At 42.0% G+C, this 9,191-nt stretch overlaps 1 long non-coding RNA gene across 1 annotated transcript; it reads right to left on the bottom strand.

Moving 5' to 3' along the window:
• Nucleotides 1-5,530: 5,530 nt before the first annotated feature.
• On the bottom strand, nucleotides 5,531-8,316 carry LOC104861434. Its single transcript, XR_780033.1, has 3 exons — nucleotides 8,239-8,316; nucleotides 6,495-6,594; nucleotides 5,531-6,161 (listed from the first exon to the last, which is right to left on the bottom strand). It is a non-coding gene; the product is annotated as an uncharacterized LOC104861434 (long non-coding RNA).
• Nucleotides 8,317-9,191: the final 875 nt, after the last annotated feature.

Genomic DNA, 9,191 nt, shown 5'->3' with positions numbered 1-9,191 from the left:
TTCTGATTTAACTCAAAAACACAATCAACAGACTTTGCTCTCCCAATTTCCATAATTACTCCTAAAGAGTTCCTGGGTGTATTAAGGACTGATATTTGCTTTTGTGAGCATTTACCATCTCTGTAGCCACTGTAGCCCCTCTGTGTCTATCCAATGCCTTGGAACATCTGCTAATTGGTTTTTGTTCCTGCCAATTGAAGCTTACATTCGTTTGGCTTAGGGTTAGCTGTTCTAATGACTCCATGCACCAAATCATCCTTTTCTTCCCTTTGTCTTTTGCTACCCCATCCACAACTCTGAATTGCTCTTTCCAGTCATGCCTTCCCCTATTTTTTCAATGTTGGGGTCAAACCCACCACTTCGTACATGCTAGGCAAGTGCTTCACCACTGAGCTACACCCAGCCTATTTCTTTCTGACACATGGCCCTGATCGACATAGGGAAGGTGCCTTTTCCCCACCAGTGTTAGAATTCTTTTCTCAGACTCCTGTGGAAAATGACATCATTTTTTAAAAGTTAATCTCAAGCTTCCCCAAGTGTTATGTTCCATTTAGTTGAGATTTATTTGGCTTTATTCTACCCTAGGGAGCAGAGAAGAAAATCATTATTGCATTTAAAGTTTATTGAGCACTTATTCTATGCCAGGAACTGAGCAAAGAATGAGGGATTTAAAAACGTGTAAAGACATAGTCTTTTCTCTCAAGAGTGTACAATGTAGAGAGATGGAGGCAGTGGGTGAATCGACTTCGGTTTGGGGAAATGCTTGCTAGTGAAATACACATGTGATGCTGTGGGGGCTCCAGGGAAAGAGCATCTAAACCATCCCTAAGAGGAAGAGAGTCTTTAAATACAGGCACAGTTAAATAAAAGGGAAAGGGGAGTTCCAGGCAGAAATGCTCACCTGAAAAAGGATGAGAAGGCTGAAGGCACTTGGTTGGGGAAAGTTTAGAGGAGGACAATTGTGGAAAAAAAACACAACAACAACAACAACAAAAATCCCCAAACAACAACAACAAAACAAGGTGGGAAGCTAGGTTGCCTTGGGCCATAAAAGATGTGAGGCTGTCTTCCAAATGTGGTGTGGATCAGCAAGATGGATTTCAGAGGAAGTATGTCTGCACCCCTGAGGAGGAGGATGGTAAGGAAAGGAGCTGCGTCAGGAGGCCCACTGAAGGGGCTGAACAGGGCCGGAAAAGAAGGGTTTGGGAGGTGAAACTGAAAGAATTTCTTGAAATTTTAGTTACAGAATGAGATAGCAGGAGGAGGAACAACCATCTGGGTTTCTGGCTTGGACAAACTGGGTGGATCAGGGTGCCTCACACAGGGAATACTGAAGAAGGGTATTACTTGTAAAGGCAGGTGAGCAGGTGGTGATGTGATGCCAATACTGGAGATGTGGAGTGTGAGACGCCTGATAAGCATACAGGATGAGTAGTAAGAAGTTGTCTGATAGATCTTGCAGCTCCAGAACATGGGGCTGGGCCAGGGAACACATGTCACTGGAAGTCACCTTGTGGATGTCTCGGCTGAAACTCAGGGTATTGGTGATGTCACCTGGGGAGTGGTAGAGAAAAAAGCAGAGGACTATCAGTGGAAGCAGTGGCAAAGATTCATCAGGGTCCTCAGGGCTGTGGTTTGATTTGTCAAAATGGGGAATCTTGAAGATTTCTCTTTTTATGCAAGAGACAAGAGCCAAAGGGGGAAAAAATGGGAAGAGGCAAACGAGAATGGATAAGTGATAGTAGAGTGATTTTCCCAGGGGAGAAGATATTCACTGTATTTATTCATCCCATGAATATTTGCTGAGTGATTTACCAGACTGGAGATACAAGACCTCCACCCTCAAGCAGCTTTGATTCTAGTAACAACAAGACAGCACCAACATGAAGCAGAGTGGGTTATAGAGAGAAAATGTGTAGCTCCAAATAGTCTGCCCCAGACTTGAAAGGTACTGGAAGTCTTTTTATAAAAAAAAAAAAAAAAGTCATAGACTTTTGCATTCTACTTTATAATGTCACCGTTGTCTCAGTCATCCTTTGAAAAAGTCTTTGGATGAACTGAACCCAGCAGAAAAAGTCTCATATTCCTCTGTGGCATTATGTAATCCTTGGCACCCAACTACCTAGGGTAGGCCTCACCTTGCCTAAGGGCTCTGAACCTAGAGAGGAATTTGCAGTCTCTGCTTATTGTCATTCTCTGGAGGCTTGTACTTTGCATACCTGGGAGGGAGGTGAACACCTTGTAGGTGATCACATTTATATTGCTTATTTACAGATAATAAGCCTCATCTTCTTGCATTACTATAGGCATCTTCAAGTACAGTACACAATTTTCTTTCTCTAGAAATTTATTTCATTGAAAATTGAACTTTTTTCACATAAGGTATGGTCTGTTTAGAGAATTGCAAGATAAATTATTTTGGATTTCATGCACATAATTCCAATTTTCACCAACTACTTGGGGAGAAATTCCTAATAAACATCTCTGATAACCATTTTTTCCCTTCTGACCCTAACACCAGTCTTGAAAATATTTTTGTCTTACTTTGTTTTCATTAAGGGTTACTCAAGAAAAGCTTAGTTGGAGAGTGAAGAAATAAACATTATAATCTGAAAAGTTAATTTTAAAAACCTTTGCCCAGTTTCTCTTTTCCAATATATATTTTGGTGAACATTTTATAAGTTGTTTGGTTTGATGGCTGAAAGTGGGGCTCTTGTGAAAATGTCATCCAAACAAACTTTTCCTGATTAGTAAGATGGAACGAAATAGAAAGCAATCTATTAAAAGAATGGCTCCCTCTGCATTTAAGAATTTTTTCCCTACAATTCAGTAATTTGGAAAACTAAGTTGATGTAAGTCCATATTTTCTAGTTTCTCAGGAATAAAAAAATTAGAACTTTTGATACTATAGGGAACAAGTTTTAATTTTCTACTACTTTCTATTATGGTGTCTTTCTTTTGTATTTTGAGAGATTTATTCTATTTCTAATTGAATAATGTCTAATTTTCTTGTTACATTTCCAGTATTGCAAACTTACTGACTGTTTAAGGCAGTGTCATTTGTTTGGGTTTCGAGGTATTGGGAGTGAACCCAGGGCCTTCACACTGACTTACCTGCCAGGGCTGTTTTGTTTTGTTTTTTTGTAGTGGGGATTGAACTTGGGCCCTTGTGCCTGCAAGACAGGTGGTGAAACCACTGAGATAAATCCCTAGCCCCAGGCCTGTTTTTTATGTCTTAATTTGAGACAAGGTCTCATTAAGTTGTTCCAGGCTGGACTTGAACATACAACCCTCCTGCCTCAGCCTACCAGAGTGCTGGTCTTACAGGTGTGCACACTACACCTGGGCAGTGTCAGTTCTTAATTTCCCCTGGATATTTGATTCAGTACATGTCTGGGTCACTTTCGCTCTTTCTTCCCCTTCACTCTTTCCTTCCAGCCTTTTGTGTCAGCAAAGCATACTGTAGATAAATCTTGGTCGAATAAGCAAAGGAGTGGTGCATATATGCAAAATGCAAATTCATTTTAATATTAAATTTTAATATTACATATCCTAAAGTTTATAAATGCACAGAACTCACCACCCACAACAAAAATTAGGGCTACTGGCATTGTTTGCGTCTTCCCTTGACCTCCCCTTCCTCCATATGTGAGCTTTAGTCCAAGGTCAGAAAACTTACAGCCTTCAGAGAAGTACCTGAAAATCAGGATTCCCTCTTCCTTCAATGTTCGGAAAATTCTGTGCCCATAGTACACACCCTTTCTGGTCTATGACATGCATGTGTGAACCAAGCCCCCCAACAGTGGCTCTCCGAGTCCCAGGGAAAGGGCCCACATCTTCAGATAGGGAGTGCAGACAGGTAGCTGTCAGACACCATGCACGGCAGTTCTTGGTCTAAATCCCAAGCCACCTCACCCAAGGCTCTGCCACCGCCCACCCTGGAGCTGGTGGGAGGATGGCCCAGGGCGTTGAACTTTGTTGCTGGAAGCAGCTAGAAATTGCCTTTTTCGGCAGCAGCGTCACTATGGGCTCCTGTGCCAGCGACTCTGTGCCGATGACATTCCACAGCAGAATGCTGGGGCCCAGTGTGTGAAGAATCAGGGCGGTGGTGATTCCTCATCAACCCTGGCTCCGATTTCCAATCAGTGATGGGTAGCCCTTGGCATGGTTCTCATCGGTCACAGACAACATAACCTGGCTTTGGCCTATTTTTCTTTTAAACATTTGGGATTGTCAAGCCGCAAGCTCTTCCTAGGGAACAGGTTTGCCTCTGCAGGCCTTTCGATGTGGTTGTTTATTATTATAGAGGCGACACAGGCGCCCAGAATCACTGGCAAGCTATTGTTTTTCCTTTGCTGAGAACAGCAAAAAAGAGATAAACAAGTCTGTCAGAAAATAAACCTTAGGTTTTCACGAGGCGGTGAGAAAATGAATTGACACCAGGCTCCGCATCACTAAGGACAGAGAATGTCTCAGAAAGTCCCCCATGTCTAAGGGGGACATGCTGGTAGTCTTGGTAAAACTGTGGGTTCAGATGTGGAGTTTGGGGCTTCAGATGCAATCCCTTCCACTCCTAAATGAAGAGTGGAGGCATTCACAGAACAGTGCTGTGCAGACAACATGGATTTGTCATAGTGCAGCATCTATGGGGCACTGTCTGGCTGCCAGGCAGTGCCTCTCAGGCCTAGCCTGGATTTTGATCTTATGTTTCCAGCACTTTTGTAGGTCCTCACCCTGCACAGAATAGGTGATCGAATGTTCTCTCTTGCCTTTCTTCCTCCAGGAAGGCTGACCTTCACCTTCTTAGTGCATTTCACATAGCTGTAACAGAATACCTGAGGCTGGGAACTTTATAAAGAATGAAAAAACCAAGGTCAGACAGTGCCATTGCACCAGCTTCTGGGAAGGGCCTGCTGGCTGCTTCGTGGTGTGGTGAAGAAATGGAAGGAGAAGCAACTGGGTGAAGAAGGGACCAAGCACAAGAGGTGACCTTGTGTTATACTCACCCATCCAGTAACCAATCTAGCCACGCCCATATGACAGGCATTCTCATCCCTTCCAAAGATGGGGCCCCATCGTCTAATCAGCTCCCTCAAGGTCTCAGCACCCGCCTTGACGTGGATGCATGGAGGACCAAGCTTCCGGGGCACGAACTTGGAGGGGAAAAACCACATCCATTCCCCAGCTCCCCTTCCCCGTTCTTTCTTCTCTCCTCTCTTAATCCTTTCCTCAACCCCCATCCGCTGAGTACTTTTTCTATACCAAACCTTCTACTCAAGTACAATTCGAATAGCCCAAAGCATGGTGAGTTCCACCCGGTGCATCCTCCTAAACAGTAAGAAAAAAAAAAATCCCCCACCTGAGGTTACTTTTTTCACCACTCATTTCCGTTCTACTTTCCATTAATTCTGGTTTCTGTGTTTTAAACAGTTGCATTCATTTTTCATGGAGCATGACCTATAGACCAGGCTTAGTAGCAGTCATCTAATTCACTAATTTATGTTGCTTTTTTGCAAATATTTATTGTGCGTGTGCTAAGCAGTTAATAATGTTCAAACACTCATGAAGCTCATGAGCCATGTGTTATGCTTGTATAGTTCATAGACCTCACGAAGCTTCTGATGAGGATGGAAGAAGAAGAGCGACTTGCATGCAGACAACAATAAGGATACTTGAGGCAGACAGCAATGAGTGACAGGGAGAAAAGGAAATTCTGTAAGGTGTACAGAAGTGGCCAGGTGGAGAAGTGAGTGTTTTTTGAGCTAATAGCTGGAACAGGCTGTATGGAAACTGTAGAAGCGTTACAGGCAGCGGGAACAGCAAAGGCAAAGTCCTGCGGCTGAGATTTCTTGCATGTTCAAGAGCTGTAGTTGGGCTGGAGCAGAGGAGGTGAGGGGGAAGTAATAGGAGATGAAGCCACATAAGCTGACATCCTCTACAGACTTGTCTCTGTGCTGAGGACTTTCGCTCCCCCTCTGAGCCAGGTGCAAAGCCACTGCAAAATCTGGAGTGAAGGTGTGCAGGACAGAATTTACTGCATGATGTGGTAGTTAAGTCTTGGCCAGGCTGCTATTCTGGAATCATCCTCTTCTTCCTCCTGGTTGTATGACTAGTAAATTACTTGATGTGTGTGCTTTCTGTGTTACAGCTGTACCTTCCCCCTAAGGTTGGTATAAATATTGTATGAATTAATATTTTAAAGTAATATTCGCTTAGTAAAATAAATGCATTTCAAAGGTATCATTTAAAATTTACTACTTAATTATGCCCTACCATTCAGCAATCTGTAAAGAGACTCTGCTAAGGCCACAGGTGACCAAGTTGGAATTTATATCCATATCTGGATGATCCTGATGCCTACATATTTATTATACAACATGGTACCTGCTTCTTTCCCTTTGCAGTTTTGGCTGCTGGAGATATCATTAAAGGGTGCTATGGGCCGAATTATAACTCCCCCCACACTCAGGTGTTGAAGTCTTAATACCACGTACCTCATGATGTGACTTTACATGGAGATAGGCTTCTACAGAGGTAATGGAATCAACATGAGGTCATCAGGGTATGTCCCAATCCGATGGGACTTGTGTCTTTCTGCAAAGGGAAAATATGGATGCAGTCACACACACATACACAGAAAACATCACATAAAGGTTGGACTTATGCTGTCTCCAGCCAAGCAATCCTGCTCCAAGAGAGCAGCCTAGAACAAGTCCTTCCCTGGAATTTTTGGTGGGAGCACAATCCTGCCCACACATTGACTTTGGACTGCCAGTCTCTGGAGCTGTGAGAGAATAAATGTGTGTTTCCCAAGCCACCCAGTTTGTGGTAGTTATGGCGGGCCTAGGACGTGAATATGCTTTGTCCACATTATTTTCAATATTTTATGCACTCAAACCAGTTCTTGCCAAATTTTTAGTGAAGACACAGCATTAGACTTTGCTTGACATAAGAGGCTGCACTGTGGGCAGCTCAAGTGTTGCCCACACTCTTTGGCCGAGGTGTGGGTGGGAAGGTGCATGAGCTATTTACAATGAAAGGTGATTGCCAGTGGGAGCGAATTCCAACATCTCTGATGTGAGCTAATTTCCTCCTATAACTAACCTGTCAACAGCACCTGTTAATACACCTAGGGGGTTGCCAACATCGATCAAGTAAAATGTGAAGAAATTGGATCTTATGGAAAAAAGCGTCACATCAAAGTATCAGAAGAATTTTTTTTTAAAAAAATCTGTTCTGATTCTGCTGACTTTTTAAGTAAGTCACAAATCATTGCTAATGAGCAGAGATTGCTGGCACCTGGAAGCCTGGTAAAGCACCTTCTTCTGATTGCCTGTGGTGTAGTTTCATTTCAGCCTGAGATCTTAATTCCAGCAAATGACTTCTGTAGCATCCTTATGGAAAGGTCCTGTGCCTGCTGAGGATGGGTTCAGCCACATTTAACTTTCCTACAGAGACCATGTCAAGGCTGTTGTTATTTATTTTTTATTGTTCGTGCAGTGTAGTGGAATACGAATGCTCAATAAATATAATTTTCATCATCACACTTAACATTTTTCCCTCAACCTTGATTTCTTCCCCTGGATACTTTAAACTCTCTATCTTAATTATAGACTAAGGATGCATAATTTCCACTGAATTCCTACAGTTCTTGGTAAATTTCTCTGTTCCTGCTGTGACATATCCTCAGACGCTGCTGGGGCCACTGGTAGAGGTCTTATAGGTTGTTCAACAACCTCATAACTACCTTGCAATCAAGAATGCAGATTTAAGGATCATGGATTTGTTTGGTAATTTTCATCACTATGAAAAAATATCTATGATAATCAGTTTAAGTAGTGGAAGGATTTATTTTGCTCCTGGTTTCAGAAGTGGTAGTCCATGGTTGATTAGCTCCATTGCTTGGGATAAAGCAGAAAATGGAGCAAAAGTAAGTGATGGAAGCAAAGAGAGATACAAGAAAAGGCTGAAGTCCCAATATCCCCTTCAAGGTCCTAACTTCTTTCCATCAGGCCTCACTTCCTAAAGGTTCCGTCACCTCTCAATAGTGCCTAGGCTGGGGACCAAGCTGTCAACACACAGGCCATGGGGGATATTTATGATCCAGTGAAGTCCTTGATTTAATTCAACTCTGTCACTCATTAAACCATTTTTTGAACTACTTCCTGAGGCTATGCTCCTCCCTCCCAAATTTTAAAAAGAATACAATTTATCTTTTAAGAAATGACTGTTGATTACCTGAGAGAAGAAAGTTCGTAATAATTATTTGTCAGTTCTTCATTAATGATGATATTTCAGAGAAGCAGCATTTATTTTTGCTAGTTCTTGATTTACACTTTCCATTAATTTAGATGAATGTTTAACAGCACTATATTCCTTACTGCTTTTGAGCAATTTCCTGGAAAAAGATAATAACACAGACAATAGAACTTTATATATTGCTTGCCAGGAACCAGTCACTATCCTAAGTACTTATGGATCTTTGTATTCTTTTTAATTTTTTAAAAGATATTACTCTTTCTTAACTTTCTTTGTTTTTTTTCTTTCTTAACTTTCTAAAGCTCCTTCAGAAGTATACATCTCTCTCTCTCTCTCTCTCTCTCTCTCTCTCTCTCTATCTCAGATGAATTAACTGAGGCACAGAAAGCTCAAGGTCATGCTGGACAAGAAGGGGTGAAACACCAGAATGCAGAGGTGCTAGTGCGGGTTATAAAGATGTATGCACATCCTCATGGTTGGGGCAAAATTTAGGAGGGAAATAGACTTGGTTTACAAACTTATAATTTTTTTTTCTTTTTAATTTGGCTTTCTCTGAGGCCTTATATTGTGTAGGGTTGAGGTTAGGGGAAAGAGTCAAAGCAGCATTAAAACAAAAGAGAACTAGGTGGCTAAACCCAGGTGGGCCCAATAAGAATTGAAATTTCAGTACCTCTTAAGATTGGCTTAAAGCTCTTGATTAGATCAAAAGACACCCTGAAACCAGTGGAAGGTCTACAAACAATGGTTAGATGCGATCTCTAACAATAGCTCTGCTGGATCCATTGACACGGAAGAAAATCAATCTTTCTGCTAAAGAGGATGCTCTTGACAAAGTCATGGGAGAGGCCATACAAGGTGTGGAATTTGAGATTATTCATGCAGCAGCATTTCTCTCTCTCTCCTCCATTTTTTTTCCTTTTTAGCATTAGTCA

The sequence above is a fragment of the Fukomys damarensis genome, unplaced genomic scaffold (genome assembly GCF_012274545.1).
Source record: "Fukomys damarensis isolate Sample0158 unplaced genomic scaffold, DMR_v1.0_HiC HiC_scaffold_10, whole genome shotgun sequence".
In the NCBI taxonomy this organism is placed as follows: domain Eukaryota; kingdom Metazoa; phylum Chordata; class Mammalia; order Rodentia; family Bathyergidae; genus Fukomys; species Fukomys damarensis.
This window is presented reverse-complemented; position numbering and strand designations above follow the sequence as displayed.